Source organism: Fundulus heteroclitus, unplaced genomic scaffold, assembly GCF_011125445.2.
Source record: "Fundulus heteroclitus isolate FHET01 unplaced genomic scaffold, MU-UCD_Fhet_4.1 scaffold_59, whole genome shotgun sequence".
In the NCBI taxonomy this organism is placed as follows: Eukaryota; Metazoa; Chordata; class Actinopteri; order Cyprinodontiformes; family Fundulidae; genus Fundulus; species Fundulus heteroclitus.
In genome coordinates, this window is record NW_023397022.1 from 1,483,392 (window position 1) to 1,501,333 (window position 17,942).

Below are 17,942 nucleotides of genomic sequence, written 5' to 3' on the forward strand. Positions count from 1 at the left end.
GGGATCAAGAAAGTGGTTGCTTTTAGACCCCGCCCTCCTCACAACACCCGATAACGCCCCCCTTCAACGTTAACCACACCCCTTCTCAGTATAAAAAAAACAACCGGGCAGACCGATCGGAACTCCATGCAGCTCACTGACCAGACTTTTAGCATCTGAAACCATGAACAACTACGCGGATTGAAAGAACTACCGCTTCAACATCACCGCAGATGGCTCCCGGACAGCGACAAATTCTTTCCGGGACCGTACCACCCCTCCTTACCCCTCGCCAACACCTGAATCCTCTTCCGAACTCGACAGCGACCAGCGAGAGTCTCCTCACATCGCTGCAGAGGCGTATCGACGACTTGGGCCAATGCCCCAGGAGGCGTGCATGTACGGCCCGAGTACAGTGTTTTATGGGATGAGAATTCCACGCTTCCAACCACACTTCACCAGGCTTCCAGCCATGCCGTCTCTGTCAGAGACCAGGAGGAAGATTCACAAGTGCTGAATCTTCCACCCTCCCCGACCCTTCTCAGTCTGAGTACTCACAGCTCCAGGACTCGCAACTTCCTTCAGCCAAGGAGATCCAGCCTCCCACCCCCATCACCGCGTGAGGACGTGCAGATTCCATCCGGGGAACCAGACGCTGACACCGGCGCTGATGAATACGACGGGTGGATCCGCTTTGGCTTCATCAAAGCGGTGAAAACTGTGGTGCACCATCTTTTGAGCACCGCCATCGAAAAAGTACATGCGTGGAAAGTGCTTACGGATGCATCAATGATCGTCCGAGTCAGAGAGACCATGAATGTTTGGAGCAGCTTGAGGACCGGTCTTTTGAAAGTAATTACTACGGTGTAATGCGAATGCTTTATAACGAGCGTTTCATCGATGCGTTCAACGGTTTTTTAGCCGCTCGCAACATCCATCAAGACAACGACACAGTCAACGCCGTCGCACAGGCCTATCTGTACGAATTGACGCTATCCAAGCGGGTGCATGACCACATCAACGAGGTGTATAATCAGCTGGTTCAAGCTGGTAGCTGGTCCTATGACTTAAAAGATCAACTTGAAACCATCACGCAGTACTGGCGGGGGGTTTGGAAACCAAAGCATGCATGTTTTGTCATATCTTTCTGTAATATATATATTATATGAGTGTTTTCTACAATGAGTCTGTGATATATTAAAGTAGTATTTCCTACAACTAGATTGTGATATATGAAATGAGTGTTTCTTTTACATTGAGTTTGTGATATATTAAACTAGTATTTTCCGCAATTAGTTTATGACATTGTATTAAAAGAATGTCTTTCTTTTATCTAACCAATGAGTGTTTTTTTTACATTGAGTTTGTGATATATTAAAGTAGTGTTTCCTACAATTAGCTTGTGATATATGAAATGATTGTTGTTTACAATAAGTTTGTGATATAATAAACAAATGTAATTTCTTTCCTCGCTCCTTATGTTAATAAAAAATATATAAAACCCAACTACATTCTTTCTACACTTTTCTTTCAACTAGAAAAAAAAATCTGTTACAAGCCATGGTGTGGGAAGTAAAATGGCACCACTCGTCATTCTTGTAATGTAACTGTTTTGAAACTCCAAATGGCTAGGAGCACCATGTATTTGTTATATGTTAAGCAGCAAACTTGCAGGCTGTACCCTGTCTTTCTGAGTTACCACCCTTAGATTGGTGGTGTCTAAACTTTTTCACCCCACCAGTCAAAACGGTCAAGTGGAAATTACTCACGGGCTGGTGAACAAGAAAACTGAGTTGTAAGTAATCTGTGTCCATCTACCTCTAGTTCTGAGTTTCAAGCTAAATTTGTGCCATTCTTAAATTGAGGTTGAAGAGAAATTCTTTTTAAATGGCCCCTGGAAATAGTTTAGGCACTCCTGCTTTGGCCCGTTGCCTACTAGGCAATCCCGTGGAGGCGTTGTGGACAACTAAGATAACATCTGCAGGTATTATAATCACAACACATGTCCTCAGCTGCGCTTCTCCCCTTGCGCCTGTTCTCCGTCTCACTCAGCGGAGTTACAAAAGAGAAGCCGGCATGCACCTATGTAAAACCCAGTAAAATAAATTAATAACAGCTTTTATCTGCAGCTCATTTTTCCATTGTCTGCCTAGAGAGCTTATCTCTAAAAATTCAAAAAATCCCCGAGCCTATCGTTCCACTTCCAGCGTTACTTCTACAAAGAGCAGAATAACTTAAGGGAATATTGTTTTGCACAACATGATATCTAGTGAAAACTTCAGTTTTAAAAGAAGAAATAACTTAATAAAAGCAGGTCTAGAAATCAGTGAAGAGCCTGGTGCAAAGTCTTAAAAGCAGCATCTCTACATGTGTGACAGCTATCCCGTCCCACAAGCACATAAGGGTATCAGATATTAATTGAAGCACAACTTCTCTTTTACCAGAGAGATGTAAAAGTGGGGTGGAGAACATGACAGGACATCTGTGTTTTTAATGTTGATTTCAGAAGTCTTCCTGTTGCAAAACATTACCGTTGTTAATTATGAATATAGGCTAAATTTATTTTCCTTTCATTACTTAAAGTCTGAAAACATTACATATCCTTTTTTTTCTAATACCAACTACTTTTTATGCAAATATGATAATTTGGTTAGTAGTTTATAAGATAAAACCAATCAAGCAAATACTTCTAAGTAGTGTATAAACATGTTGAAGAAGTTTTGCAACGGTATATTTCTTTTCTAAAATGAAAATTGGTAGAAACTGTCATGGTTTAGGTTTTAGTGCGGCTTTTTTCCTGTTTTTTTTTTCAGTTCCTCCTCTCACTCAGTTTACCCTCCAGGTTTGTGCGGGTAATTATAGTTCTGATTCATTTTAGTTGAAAACGGCAACCCTCAGGGAAGTTTGTCCAGTGCTATTTTCTATTATGATAAACCTGACATAGGAAAATCCCTTTTTGCAGATGACGGGGCAATTTGGAAAAGAGGAAGGAATATGTTGTAAAGAAAGTTCAGGATGCTATTGATTGTAGTGGAAGATTGGTCTTTGAAATGGGGATTTAAGTTATCTGTTGAGAAATCTCAATGTTTTTCACGAGAAAGAAAGTCAAAGAAGATATTTGTCTGAAATTGCATAAACAAAGATTAGAAAGGGTAAACGTTTTTAAATTCTTGGGGTTTGATAGTTTGCTTACGTGGAAACTATTCAATACTAAGAAAGTATTGAATATTATGAGGTGTTTAAACAGGAAGTGTATGGGGAGCTGATTGTATGGCGTTGAAAATTTTATATATTGCATTAGTTAGATCAGTTCTAGATTACGTTTGTATTGTTTTTGATTCAGCCGCTAGTTCATCTCTAAAAAGGTTGGACATTATTCAGGCTCAAGCGATGAGCATAAGTTGTGGAGCAGTAAAATCAAGGTTGGAGAAATGCCATTAAGTCTTACAAGGAAACAGTTGAGGGCAAATTTATGGGCTCATTTACAAAGTCAAAAAGAAACACATCTAACAAAAAGAATACTAATTGAAAGTTGGGAAAATAGTAAAATTAAAAAGGAGGTATTTGGTAAGGGAATTATTCAGATAATAGAGGAGTTAGGGATCAATAATTGGGCCGTTAGTCTACCTTAATGCCGGCTATACCATCATGGTTACTACCTCAACCTAGTGTTGATCTTTCTTTATTAAAAAAGATTAGTTCAAACAATAACGTGTTAAGTATACAAGCTTATGTGAACACTTTGATACATGAGAGATATTTTTTACATTCCTGAATTAAAAGTTAAGTTGTTTAAAACTGATTATTTGTCGGTTTATGCAGCATATTATTGGGATCAGCATTCCAGAAACTGTGGAACATGTGTTGTTTGAGTGTATTAAATACTCAAATCAAAGAATGGATCTAAGGACTGGAACAAGAAGGAATCAAACAACTGAACATTATAAATATCTTCTCAAATAAATACGGAAAGATGGTGCTTAAGATCATGTCATCTTATCTACAACAAACTGGACTAAAACTAACGGTTTAAGGAAAAGTAACTAAAGATCAAGTAGGCGGTGATAATGCACTATTTGATGGCAAGACACCAGTAAAAAAAGAAGAAGAAGAAGCTCACCCTCCACTCCCTCAGCAATCTGTCACACCTGTTGGGCACTAATTAGTCAGAACTCCAAGTAAAAGTATAGGTACCTCTCCAAAATATGACTTTGGTAAAAGTCCAAGTCACTGACTGAAATGTTACTTGAGTAAAAGTATCTGAAATGTCTTACGTATGAAAATTACTGTAAAAATAGATGTATGTAATGTAATAAAAACAAAGAAAATGCAGTTTGAATGACATTTTTAGATTTTAGTAAATTTTAAAAGTCAAATTCACTTGAAATAATATAAACAGCCAAGTGCAAGAGAAATTTAGACCAAGTTTAGACAGAAAACACAACCTTTTTTCAAGTAAGGTCAGTGCTATATACTTTACAATTGTACACAACCAAGTGCAGGTAAAATTTAGACCAGGGGGTGTATACTAAGAACATAGTTAATTGATAAACCAGTTCCAGCCAACCTACAGGAAGTGGTAAACCTGCTAATAGATACACCTGCAGGTTATCATTTAGTTAAGAAAACTCTCTGCTATTAGATGCTTTACCTATACCACAAGGTTAATTTAACCTGCCCTACCACTGAACCAGCTTCTTATCCTGTTGGTGGTGATGAACAAGCCCAGGCAAGTCCCGACTTTGTCACAGTCAATTAATAGGTGGAGTCAAAACACTTGCGAGTCTGCCTGTGATTCCGAACAGGAATCACTGGCGAGTCTCTCTTTTTGTAACGAGTAACTAAACCAAACATTGAACATGTATTGGAGTAAAAGTATGCAATTAAGATTAGAAATATAGTGAAGTAAAAGTTATCAAAAAATGTTATACCCGAGAAAAGTATAAAGTTCTCCAAAATATACTTAAGTACAGTAGTGAAGTATTTTTATTTCGTTACTATACAACACTGCTGGTTTGTTCCCTGTTTTAGCCGCTGGATTTTCCTGCCGTCCTCTGAGCTTCAATAGGTTTCTGTTAGCTGCTGGGTTTCTTGCCTTCATCCGTACCTCAAGTTTTGCTCGCTGCTTCATTGCCTGGATCTCCTGCTGCCCCTGTACTACAGCAACCCTGTAACTCATCTACATTTATTGTCTCTTTCTGATTTCCTCATCCACCAATCATCCCTCTTTCAATAAACTATAGTTTAGAAAAAGTTCATCCAAAGTTAAATTTATAACAGAAACAAGTTTGGATTTAGTACGGTGAAAATATTTTAATTTTATGTTGTCAGTGCCTAACGGATAAAATAACGAGTAAGGTGGGACAAGAGAAGGTGAAAAAATATCCCTGCCATTTTTAACACCAGAAGTAATCATATATTAGTCATCGATATTCTTTTTTTGAAAACTAAACTCCACCGCTTTAACCAAAGCATTTCTAAGCTTTACCAGAGCATAATTTGTTGTTTTAATCTAACTGCTGACTGGATTTTTCCTTTTTATGCAATGTAACTACAAATACATGCACTACAAAAGGGGGGTTGTGGCCTAGTGGTTAGAGCAGCGCGCTTGCAGTCAGCGAAGGATGCAAGTACCCGGCTCGATTCCCACTGCCTGCACTCTGGGTCCCTGAGCAAGACCCTTAACCCCAGATTGCTCCCCGGGCGCCGCACATGGAAGCCCACTGCTCCCCAAGGGTGATGGGTTAAGATGCAGAGAACAAATTTCATTGTAATGTATATTTCATTGACAATAAAGATAATCTTACTATTATTTACAAATACGCACAGTTTGCTAGGTTAACGAATGACTGCTAAAACTCAATGTTGTTGTTTTTTTTACCTGGGCACAGCCACCAATGGAGCTGGTCTGCCACTACCATCTCTGGCATAGAACGTTCAGTTTGTCTGCGTTCTTTCTGTGTCTCTGCTCTGTCTTCTCTAACCCTCAGTCAGTCGAGGCAGATGGCTGTTTACGTTGAGCCTGGTTCTGGTTCTGCTGGAGGTTTTTCTTCCTGTTAAAGGGGAGTTTTCCTCTCCACTGTAGCAAAATCTTAAATCCCTTTGAGATGCTATTGCATCACATTAAATAGAACATTCATGCTTGAAAACCTGCCAATGTGGCTGAATTAAACAATTCTGCCGAGAAAAGTTGGCCATAGTTATTCCAAAATGATGTAAAAGACTCATTGCCCGTTGTCACAAACGCTTAATGACAGGCAACGGAGGAACAACCCTTTGTCAGGTTCAGAAGGCCATTTCTTTTTCACATAGGCTCAAGCTGTTATGTATAGCTTTTTTTAAATAAGTGAAATCATCATCTCAAAAAGGCAGACTGTCACACATTTGAGTTTGTCCTACGTTAACTAAGACCAACAAGCACATCACAAAGGTTTAAAGTTAAATAAAAGAAACTTGACAGTTATGAGCAGTAGTCTTTGCTGTATCTTTATATATCCCTCAATACATGAAATCATCATTTAAAAACAGCATTTTGTATTTACTCTGGTTATCATTGTCTAATATTCAACTTTGTTTAACGACAGACAGTTAAGTGTGGAAAAAAAGAAAAGAAAGGGGGGGTTATCGGGGCAAATATTTTTCACAGGACTGACTTTAAAAGTCTGTTAAATATAAAAAGTGCGACAGCCAACTCCGGTATACTTCAACCAACAATTTCTGAAGAAGTTTCTACTGTTTAGGCTGCTAAGAATGTACTTCTGGTAACTCTGAACCCTGAGACTTCACAGAGTACAACAATGTATGTACCAGCGTTTATAGGGTAAAATTCAATTAAGTTTAGATAACAACATCAGATGCTTCTTTAACCCCAACTGAAGTAGAATAATTTAGTTACTTGGAAAAACCAAGAACACTAAACATGCGTCACACTTTCAGAAGTAGACAAGGTTGTGATAGTATAGCCTGGAGCATGAATACTTTTACTGAATAAATGAACAGACGGACTGGGACTGCACTATTCACACATCTTGTTAGTTTCTGAAAGAAAAAAAAAACACCAAAGAATTTATCGTCATTATGCATCATTATACAATTTGAAACTTTAAAGACAATTTTGTATCAGTTCAGTTTTTGTTGATTTTTCTTACCAGGAAAAACTTATGAATGTAAACGTATAAAATTTTTGAAACTCAGTAGAATTAGACTTTCTCCTGAAGCTCCCTTTTTCATTTAAACAAAAAAATTGAAGGAAAACAATGGTGAGGGCCAAAGATGGCACCTAGAATATGGATGGACGCAGAAATGGTTTTAAATTCTTTCTGGAGACTATTGTCTTGTTGTGGCTAAAAGTTTACAACACTACTGTCACAACATGGTGAGGGTCTCTATAACATTTAGAGTCTGCCTATGTGAATTAATTACAATGGACTAAAAGATCATGTATGAGGTCTGACTCTAAGGAGAACTCATGGCTCACATTCTCTGCTCCATTTAATCTGTGCCCTCCAGAGGTCAGAACCGACCATGTAGGCCAGTACAATTCGTCCCACCAAAACCTGCTCTGGGTTTACTTTGTGCACTGGTGTGCCGTCCTTTTGAAACAGGAAGGTGTCATCCCTAAATTGGTCCCACAAAGTTTGGAGCATGAAATTATCCAAAGATTTCTCGGTTTGCTGCAGCATTATGAGTTCCTTAAAGGAGCAATTAGTGATTTCTCACCAGAAGGCGAAGCTGCCTCCTCTGCTCTGCCCCACAGGATAATTGGAGGTACTAGTAGACTGTATATAAAACATTAAAATGTTCATATCCAGATGGTCATGCAGGTGTTCAGTAAAGGAAATAATGGCATTGAAGCGAACATAACTTATTCTTCAGACCACCCAAGAAAAGGAGGTGGTGTAGCTTTATTTGTTAGATCCTGCCTTACAGTCTAGATTCTCGTTTCTAAATCTCTTCCTAAGCAGTTTGAACTTTCAGCTTTGAAGATTGACTTGTGCGGCGGATAGCTTTTAGCTGTTGTTGCTTGTTACAGAACTCCTTCAGCCATTGTTGACAGTTTCTTCTAATTTTCCTAATGTTTGTCTGATTAAAATGTTGAAGAAGAGAGACTGGTTTACTGTTTCCCTGTTAGAGGGTTTTGAGACACACCGTCTTGCTTTTAATGTTTCTCAAATTATTGACGGTGCTACTAAACCTAATTTCCATCTTTTCATCCTCAATGCAATTTTTGTAAACGATCTAAGTGATCATTGTCTAGTTGGTGCAGTTTGAAACACTAAAATCCTCCATTTTGAGCCTGTTCTTGTCTAAAAAAGAACTATGAAGCATTTTAGAGAACAGGCTTTTCTTCATGGTATAGTTCATTACAATTGGAAGTTCATTTATCTGTTAGATGACATACATTTTTCCTGGGACTATTTGTTTGATATTTTTAACTATTGTATTGACAAATGTGCTCTGTTTCATCAGCTGAGAGTTAAGGGTTGAGTCATTTCCTGGTTCAACACTGAATTAGCAGGTCTCCTGGAAAGGAGAAATCAGCTCCGGGAAGTCCCAAAGAAGAAATGATTCTAAAGTTGATGGGTTACATTTCCATCAATTAAAAAATCTGCTGGCTGCTACCTTAATGAAAGTAAAACACGATTATTGTGAAATGCGTAAATAACCTAAAGAAATTATACCAAGCTGTTAAGGCTCTCATTGCTCAGGGTTTCCCCTGTCATTAACTAAATAATATAATTTACTTCAGTGCAAGGTAGCATCCTGTCTCAGTGACCTAGATTACTGTGATGTTTCTTATAATGCACCTGCCACCTCTCTGCATTAGATGCTGTCTATCATGGAGAATTACGGTTCATACCAACATCTCTCACACCTCACTGTACTTTATATTCCTTTAAATTTCAACCGGCCATCATCATCAATCCATAAACTCATGCATTGGTACATTTTCATCTTTAAAGCTGTCTGATCCTGTGTTATTTATCCCGTTATATGTCATTTAGTCCAGCAAAAGACTTAGTTCCCAGGACTTTATCACTTTCAGTGCTCCATTAGTAAAAACAGGACTTGGAAAAGAGGCATTTTCTCACTCTGTCCTATCAACGTGGAGCACTCTACAACAGGATATGAAAATATCCATGTTGATTCCTATGGGAGAATTTAAGCTTATATTCAGAAATATAAAATAAATCTTGCCATGAAACTTGTTCTTGTTTTTAGGTTATGATTTAAATCCTTTAAGTGTTTGTTTTGTTATTGTGTTTGTAAATATGTTTTTGTTTTGTTTTACCAAAACCAGTCTCCTGTAAATGATATCTTCCCAGATAGCAAAAGATGTCAATTCAATGTGGAATTAGGGTCAAAAAGATTAACTTTTGGTTAAGGTCGATGATTGATGGTGGATCAACCAATCATCCAGTTCTAGCCAATGTTGAAAAGATGTAATTGAATGCTGTTTTGAAGACAAATTTTAATGATCGAAAAGCCAACGTCGCTGTGTGTTGCACCCCTTCCTCCTCCTGAGAGCATTTTGTCATTGAGCCAGGGTTTGTCACATTTTAAACTAAATAACATATGTCGAGGACAGTGAGTTGTAATTTTTTTCTGTACATTTTACTTGTCTGGAAATGTTTGTGCATATTGTGAAATCATGTCAAAGAGCAAACAAAACATTTACAAACTAAAAATACCTTAAACACATTCCAATTATTTGAAGATTTGCATTACCAGAATGAACGGCGAGTTGATCCAAGCCCACACCACAATGTGGAAAATGTCTATGAGTCGCAGAATTAGACGTGTAAAATGGAATATGGTAAAACTTTTTAGATTTTGCCTGTGAAACGCAACAACATTCATAGAGGAAGGGCAGAAAGCTTGTCTGAGCTTACTCAAAGCTGCATGCTGCTGCATGCTGCTGCATGCTGCAGTAACACTAATATCCATGACGTCCAAAGCAAAACATTTTATTTATAAAGAGGACAATAATTCTTGTTGCAGGTTATGCACACATATAACATATTGGAACAGCAAAGACTACGCTATAGAATTAAGAAATGGGGCATTTTAGTAATTTGTGCCTTTTAGTTTAACAGAGCACTAAAACTTTAGGTTTGAAAAACAAGGTGTACTAAACTTTACAAACTGTGTTTCAAAGATAAATCCAACTGTAAAAGCTTTTGAAACTGCACCAGTTTTATCTTTGTCTTGTTTTAGAATTTATGGACATATCGATAATAAGACCCACCTTGTGTTCGGCCAAGTTCCGGGGTTAACTCAAATACCAAAAATGTTGTAAAAATTCAGAAATAATATTTGATTATGTTAAAAAAGAAAACTGTGTTTTAGTATGTGAAGTGCTATATTAATCAACAGTGAGGTAAAATGAGAAGCCCCTGATATCTGCAGCAGATAACTAAGTTAAACTTCATGGACGTTTGACATAATCAACATCTTGTATTATGTCTTTTAAATTGTGTCATTTACAGCAGACCTTGTTAAAACATTTAGTTTTTTGATGATGATAGCTTGTGTTACGTTTTCATATTTAATGCAGTTTCTTCATTAAACTCCACAACTGTTTTTCAGCCATTCCTCATAAATTACTTTCTTCCATATAACCTTTTTCTCTCAGTTTAGTTTTTTTTTTAAACCCATGTGAGGCAGAACTGAAAAGTGCTTTACAAATAAAGTTTATTTGGCTGATACTGCAGGCCAGTGACTAACTTGTAATAACAGAAATCCACTTCAAAAAGAGCCACCCTTTTAATGTATAGTTTATTGAGAAATAGGATATTTGTGCAAATTTGAATGAAGAACAAGAAACAGCAGTAAGCACCAAAAAGTTCAATCATTTTTCATTTTTACAATGGTTAATTTTATACTGATTGTGAGCCTTGAAATTATCTTAAAAGGGGAGACAAACATTTCACACATAAATGTCTTTGTCCTTTTCACAGTGTGCTGAATAGGATACTTTTCCTTATTGCAGATCTCCTTGTAGCCTTCTGTCTGGGTTAGACCGCTTGCTGTTTTTTGGGGGCAAAAACACAAGAATAAAATCATGATTTAAGAAAAATGATTACTCCAATAAACATTAGTAAATATTTTGCCGTGGATTAGGTTGTAGAAGAGCCAGTAATCATGGGAAGGGTTTGATTCTTGGATTTTGTGGTAGAAATAGCCTTTGAAAACAAACAGTATGCACATTAAAAAGAAAAAATGTTGTAAAACGTTTCAATGTAGAAAAGCAAACCAATCTTAATTTTGCAAAAATGGATTTTGCAGCCGTCGGGCGAAAGAAAAATATGATTTCTGTAACTTTTACCCGGACTGAGGGAGGTGTGCTTCACTTCAAGTTCTTCTGAGGAACCAAACAAGGAACCCCACAGAAAGAACACACAAACCACTTATTTTTCATAAGCTATTCATTACAAGGATAATATTGCTAGCTCAGTGTTTCCTCACCTTTTAGAACGTTCCCATCAAAAAAACTAAAAGAATAAAAATAAAATGGTTAAAACAACGTATTAGTATCTTTAAATACTTTAGATACTTTATCTTTATGAAAGTAAATCCTACCGTAGTTGAACGGTGTTAAAAGTACATTTTCTTGCTCCACACCTGTGAGGTCTGAAAAATAATTAAACATATATTGTTACACAGCCGAAAAGCGTAAGGGGGGATTCCCCAAGTGACATTACTACGGTATCACATGATCAGTGGCGTCATAGGGGGGATTCCCCCACCGTATATTCAACGTATAACTTAAAACATCGTTAGAATATATTCATTAGAACTTACCAAAGAAGCGTATGCCATGTTGTGGGTTGGAGCTTGCGTTCTGACCCTCGGGATGGATCTGAGCGTTAGTGAGGAGCGAAGCTGAAGAGGTTTCTGGCATGATCTCGAGTGATGACTACCTTGCACCGAATGAGCATCTTTATACATTTCTGGTACTGAGAGGATGCATTTACCGAGAGAGTCGTGACTTCCAGCGGTATACTAAGTTTTACCGAGGCCCGGATACCCCGACCTGCGCGGAGCAGTGTCTTATTCAGATAAGTTGAAACGCTTTCCTGTTCTGCTAACTAACAATGGCCTGGTGTGTGGCGCACTGAGCGGCGATGGTCAGTGGTTTATTGAGATAACAGGGAGGTTTCCTGCTCGGCTCCCTAGCTGACCAGGAAGTGTAGTGTCCATCCACTGATCTGCGCTGACCAGACACTCTGTTGATAAAGATAACAGAGAGGCTCGGTGTTTTTGTTTATTAACTAACAATGAAAGGATGTCATGCTCGTTGAAAGGAAGGTTTTGCTGTTGTGTGAAAATGATAAGATAACGCCCTGCACGAATTTGCTGACTGCAAATGCCGGATCGATATTGTCTCCCCTTCCTGCTGCTGCATGCAAACGCAGCACATGTGTTTGAGACAGCTCCTCCCCTCCTCTACAGATCTCGTGAAACTCGGGGTCGTGATCAGTAAGAGAGTGAGCTGCTGCACTGTTAAGACGCTTTTTGTCGTGCTTCCAAACTGAATTGAGCTTTATAGCAGGATTAAAGATTAAGGATTCTCTATTTCAGCGCAATCACAACGGTGCGGGAAGGAGGTTTTTTCCACGTAGAGTGTGGTTGGTATGCTGCTGCTGAGCGTTAGATTGAGTGCGTATAAGATACATTAATTACATGTGTACAACCGAAATAAATAGATATAATTATAAAGTGAATTGTATTATAATTAATATCATCATTTAATATGGGTGGTATGCTGCTGCTAAGCATCAGATTGAGCGTGTATAAAAATTAAATAACTGAATGTGGATAAAATTAAATCATTGGATGTGTATAAGATAAATTAAATAACTGGATGTGGATAAACTGAATTAAGTAGCTGGATGTGTATTAAAGGAATCATTAGACATACTTAAATAATCACGATAATAAAGTTAATAACTATATTAATAATAATATCGTATTAATGACAATAATATAATATGGGTAAGGCAGGAAATCAAAGGGAGGCCGGATATCAAGAGGGGCCAGAAATCGAGGGAGGCCGGAAGTCAAGGGAGGCCGGAAATAGGGAGGGGGGACCGGAAATGATTAGGGTCATTAATCACCCGTCAATTAAAAAGTGACAGAACATTATATACTATGGTCTCTGGGGTAATCAGAGCTCTGATATATGATGGAGCTTGATTATTAAGGGCTTTATACATTAGAAGGAGAATTTTAAATTCTATTCTTGATTTAACAGGAAGCCAATGAAGGGAAGCTAAAATTGGAGAAATATGATCCCTCTTGTTGATTTTCATCAGAACTCTTGCTGCAGCATTTTGGATCAGCTGAAGGCTTTGAACTGCATTTTGTGGACTTCCTGATAGTAAAGAATTACAATAGTCCAGCCTTGAAGTAACAAATGCATGGACTAGTTTTTCAGCATCACTCCTGGACAGAATGTTTCTAATTTTGGCGATATTATCGGAGGTGAAAAAAGGAAACTCTGGAAACCTGTTTAATATGGGATTTAAATGACATGTCTTGGTCGAAAACAACACCAAGATTTTTAACTTTATTACCAGAGGCCAAGTTAATGCCATCCAGATTAAGTGATTGATTAAGAACTTTATTTTTTGAAGACTCTGGCCCAAAGATTACAACTTCTGTCTTGTCAGAATTTAAATGCAGGAAATTTAAAGACATCCAGCTTTTGATGTCATCAAGACATGACTGCAGTCGAAGTAACTGATTGGATTCATCAGGATTTATGGATAAATATAGCTGAGTGTCATCAGCATAACAGTGGAAATTAATCCCATGCTGTCTGATAATTTTGCCAATCGGAAGCATATATATATAGTAAATAGAATTGGTCCAAGGACTGAACCCTGTGGTACTCCACAAGTGACCCTAGAGTTTGAGGAAGATTTATTATTAACATGAACAAACTGGAATCTGTCCGACAGATAAGATTTAAACCAGCCTAATGCTTTCCACTTAATCCCTACAGTATGCTCAAGTCTTTGTAGGAGAATATTGTGATCAACTGTATCAAATGCAGCACTGAGATCTAACAGGACAAGTATAGACACAAGTCCATTATCTGAGGCCATGAGAATATCATTGGTGACCTTCACCAGAGCTGTTTCAGTGCTATGATGAGCTCTGAAGCCTGACTGAAACTCCTCAAGTAGGTCATTACTATGTAAATGTTCACATAGTTGATTAGCAACTACTTTCTCAAGAATTTTAGATAAGAAAAGAAGATTAGATATAGGTCTGTAATTTACTAACTCATCTTGATCAAGAGATGGTTTCTTAAGTAGAGGTTTAATAACAGCTACTTTAAAAGCCTGTCGTACATATCCATTTACCAAGGATAGATTAATCATGTCTAAAATAGGACCACTGATCAGAGGGAATACCTCCTTAAACAACTTGGTTGGGATTGGGTCTAACATACAGGTAGAAGGTTTAGATGAAGCTAAAATTTTAGATAGCTCAGAAAGCTCTACTGCTTTTAAACAGTTCAGACACTGCGCAGGTTCTAAGGATTCCTCCAATGCTGCCTCACTTACTGAGGACGAGGTAATCATGTTTGGAAGGATGCCAATTATTTTATTTTTAATGGAATCAATTTTATTTATGAAGAATCCCATAAAATCATTACTGCTAAGAGCTAAGGGAATGGATGGATCAACAGAGCTGTGGCTCTGGGTAAGTTTGGCAACTGTACTGAAGAGAAATCTAGGATTATTCTTATTCTCCTCAATTAACGATGAAAAATATGCTGCTCTAACTCTGCGAAGGGTCTTGTTATACAACAATAGACTGTTCTTCCAGATTAGGTAGGATTCCTCTTGGTGTGTAGAGCGCCATTTTCTCTCCAATTTCCTAACATTGTGCTTCAAGGAACGCAGCTCTGAATTAAACCAAGGAGCCAGCTTCCTGTGAATAATCACCTTCTTTTTCAAGGGAGCTACATTGTCTAATGCAGAACGCAATGACGAAGTCATACCGTTTACAAAGACATCTATTTGTGAATTGGAAGAAACAACATTGCTGCCATCTACAGGGCATTTCTGCAATACGGAGGATATTAAAAAGGGGACAGACTCTTTAAGTTTTGATACAGCATTATCCGATAAAGATCTACTATAATGGAACCCTCTTTTGGGGGTGGAGAACTCAGTTAGATTAAACTCAAATGTTATTAAAAAATGTTTAGATAGGACAGAGTTGTGAGGAAATACTGTTAATTCTTCACAATCAATGCCATATGTCAGCACAAGGTCTAAAGTATGGAGCCAAGAGTGCGTCGGTTTATGCACATTTTGAGCAAAACCAATTGAATCTAGGATAGTTTTAAAGGCTACACTAAGGTTATCACATTCTGTGTCAACATGGATGTTAAAATCACCCACTATAATAGCCTTATCAGTATTTAACACCAAATCAGATAAGAAATCTGACAACTCATCCAAAAACTGAGTGTAAGGGCCTGGTGGACGATACAAAACAACAAACAGAAGAGGTTTTATTGCTTTGCAGTTTGGATGAGGGAAACTGAGGGTTAAATGTTCAAAAGAACTGTAGTTATTAATTGGCCTGGGACTAATTAATAAATCAGACTGAAAGATGGTTGCCACTCCTCCTCCTCTTCCCACAGATCTGGGAATGTGGAAATTTGAATAATTGGAGGGAGTTGACTCATTTATACTAACGTAGTCCTCTTGAAGCCAGGTTTCTGTGAGACAAAACAAATCAATGTGTTTATCAGAAATCAATTCGTTAACTAACAAAGTCTTTGGAGGGAGAGACCTTATATTTAATAGACCACATTTAATTGTTTTATTTTTAGGTTCAAGGTGAACCGTATTGATTTTTATTAGGTTTTTATGATTTGTTCCTTTTAGATAAGTTTTTGATCTGTTAAGTTTTGGCTGTGGGAAAGACACCGTCTCAATAGGATAATGGATGGGTAACAACAGTACAGAAGCTGCAGAGAGGTGTGTTAAACTACGGCTCTGCTTCCTGGTCTGGACCCTGGGTTGTCAGCATTTAGAAGGACTAATAAATCCGGCCAGATTTCTAGAAAGAAGAGCTGCACCATCCAAAGTAGGATGGATGCTTCTCATTCAAGGTTAGTTCTGTTATATCACTTGAACAAGTACAGCAAGCTATAAACCAACTAAAAAATAACAAATCGCCAGGGTGTGATGGGCTATCATCAGAATTTTACAAATCTTTTATTGCTGAACTGTCCCCTTATTGAAAGTCTTCATAGAATCCATTGCAAACAAATGCCCTCCCACCTCTCTGACTCAGGGAATAACAGTTCTAATTCCTAAACCAAACAAGAATAAATTATTTCTAGTTAACTGGCGCCCAATTTGTTTACTCAACAACGACTATAAAATTTTAGCTCTCTTATTGGCTAGAAGATTACGTTCTGTCTTGGACTCCATCATAGATGAAACACAATCAGGCTTCATGAACAAAAGGCATATAGGAAATAACATTAGGCCCATTTTAGATATTTTCCACAACCCAGAATTGGTAGAGGAGGGTGGGCTCATGCTGTTTGTAGATTTTTACAAAGCATTTGACAGCGTTGAACATCCATTCATTTTACAGTCCCTTAAAAAATTTGGATTTGGTGAGTTTTTTTCCTCAGTGTGTCAAGGTTCAGTTTTGATTTGGGGTTTTTATTTACTATTTTTCAGTTCTTCCTCCTGTCTGGGTTTAGTTAGGTTCTGGCTTTTGTTATGGTTAGTTCTGTTTCCTTTTACCACTCCCAGTCAGCCTTCCCTTCACTCCCGCTGCAGTCAGTCACACCTGCCAGCCACTAATTAGCCAGACTCACTTCACCTGCCAGCCTCCCTACTTAAGCCTCACTCTGCTGTCACTTCTTTGCCGGTCCGTCATCATTCAACACCCTCTCTATGCCTGTCTGCCTTTTGAAACCCTGCTACCTCTGCTTCTCATTCAAGGTTAGTTCTGTTATCAAGCTCTGATTGACTCGGTGCCGAACTGTGGATCTCTGCCGTGCTGTGGATCCGCTACAAGTCTTCCATCACTCACATCATGTCTGACTGCCCCTGTCCTCCCGTCTTGGTCTCCGCTCTGAACCTGCCAGCCAGCCCCTGCATCCTTCTTCTCCGCCTGTGATCAGACTCTGGTTCTACATGTCATCACCATCCACTACCTGCAATAAACTTTCTTAAAATTTACTCTGTGTGTGCGTGCTGTGTCCGGGTTCATCCAAAAACAAATCATGACACAGCGATTATAAGTCTATATAACAATAGTAATAGCTCAATCAGACTATCAGGTGGTATGTCTTCCAGGTTCAATGTCTCTAGAGGCATCCGACAAGGGTGCCCGGCTTCGCCTTACCTCTTTCTGTTGGTAGCCCAGCTTTTGTCTGATCACATTAAATCGAGTGAGATAAACGGCATCAATATATTAGGTAGCTTATTATATCTCAACTGGCGGACGATACCACTCTTTTTCTTAAAGATGAAAAGCAAGTCTCTATTGCAATAAATACCATGAAAAAAAATTCTATGGCCTCTGGCTTAAGGCTGAATATTAATAAATGTGAAATCATGTCTATAAAGGACTGCATGAAATCTTCCATTTGTAATATCCCAGTTAAAAGTGAACTTGTTCACTTAAGTATCACAATTACTAAGGACCAAAAAAAAAAACGTAATTGAATTTCAACCCCATTATAAAAAAAAAAAAACAGAAAAAAAGCTGAACCAGTGGCTGTTACGGGATCTCTCCCTCAGAGGCAGAAACCTACTGTCTAAGGCAAAAGGTTTATCACGATTAACTGTGGACAAAAAACATATTACTGAGATTGACAAGCTTCTTCTTAATTTCTTATGGAAAAATAGAATTTATGTGAAGAAGTCTGTTCAAGCAAATCCCTATGAAAAGGTGGATTAAACTTC

At 38.0% G+C, this 17,942-nt stretch overlaps 1 protein-coding gene and 1 long non-coding RNA gene across 2 annotated transcripts in view; both read right to left on the reverse strand.

Annotated features, from left to right (window-relative positions):
* Positions 1 to 17,942, reverse strand: part of LOC105921758 (leukocyte cell-derived chemotaxin-2) — a 68,874-nt gene that overhangs the window by 27,204 nt on the left and 23,728 nt on the right. The window lies entirely within an intron of this gene.
* LOC118561263 lies at positions 10,813 to 12,424 on the reverse strand. Its single transcript, XR_004929901.1, has 2 exons — positions 11,309 to 12,424; positions 10,813 to 11,165 (listed from the first exon to the last, which is right to left on the reverse strand). It is a non-coding gene; the product is annotated as an uncharacterized LOC118561263 (long non-coding RNA).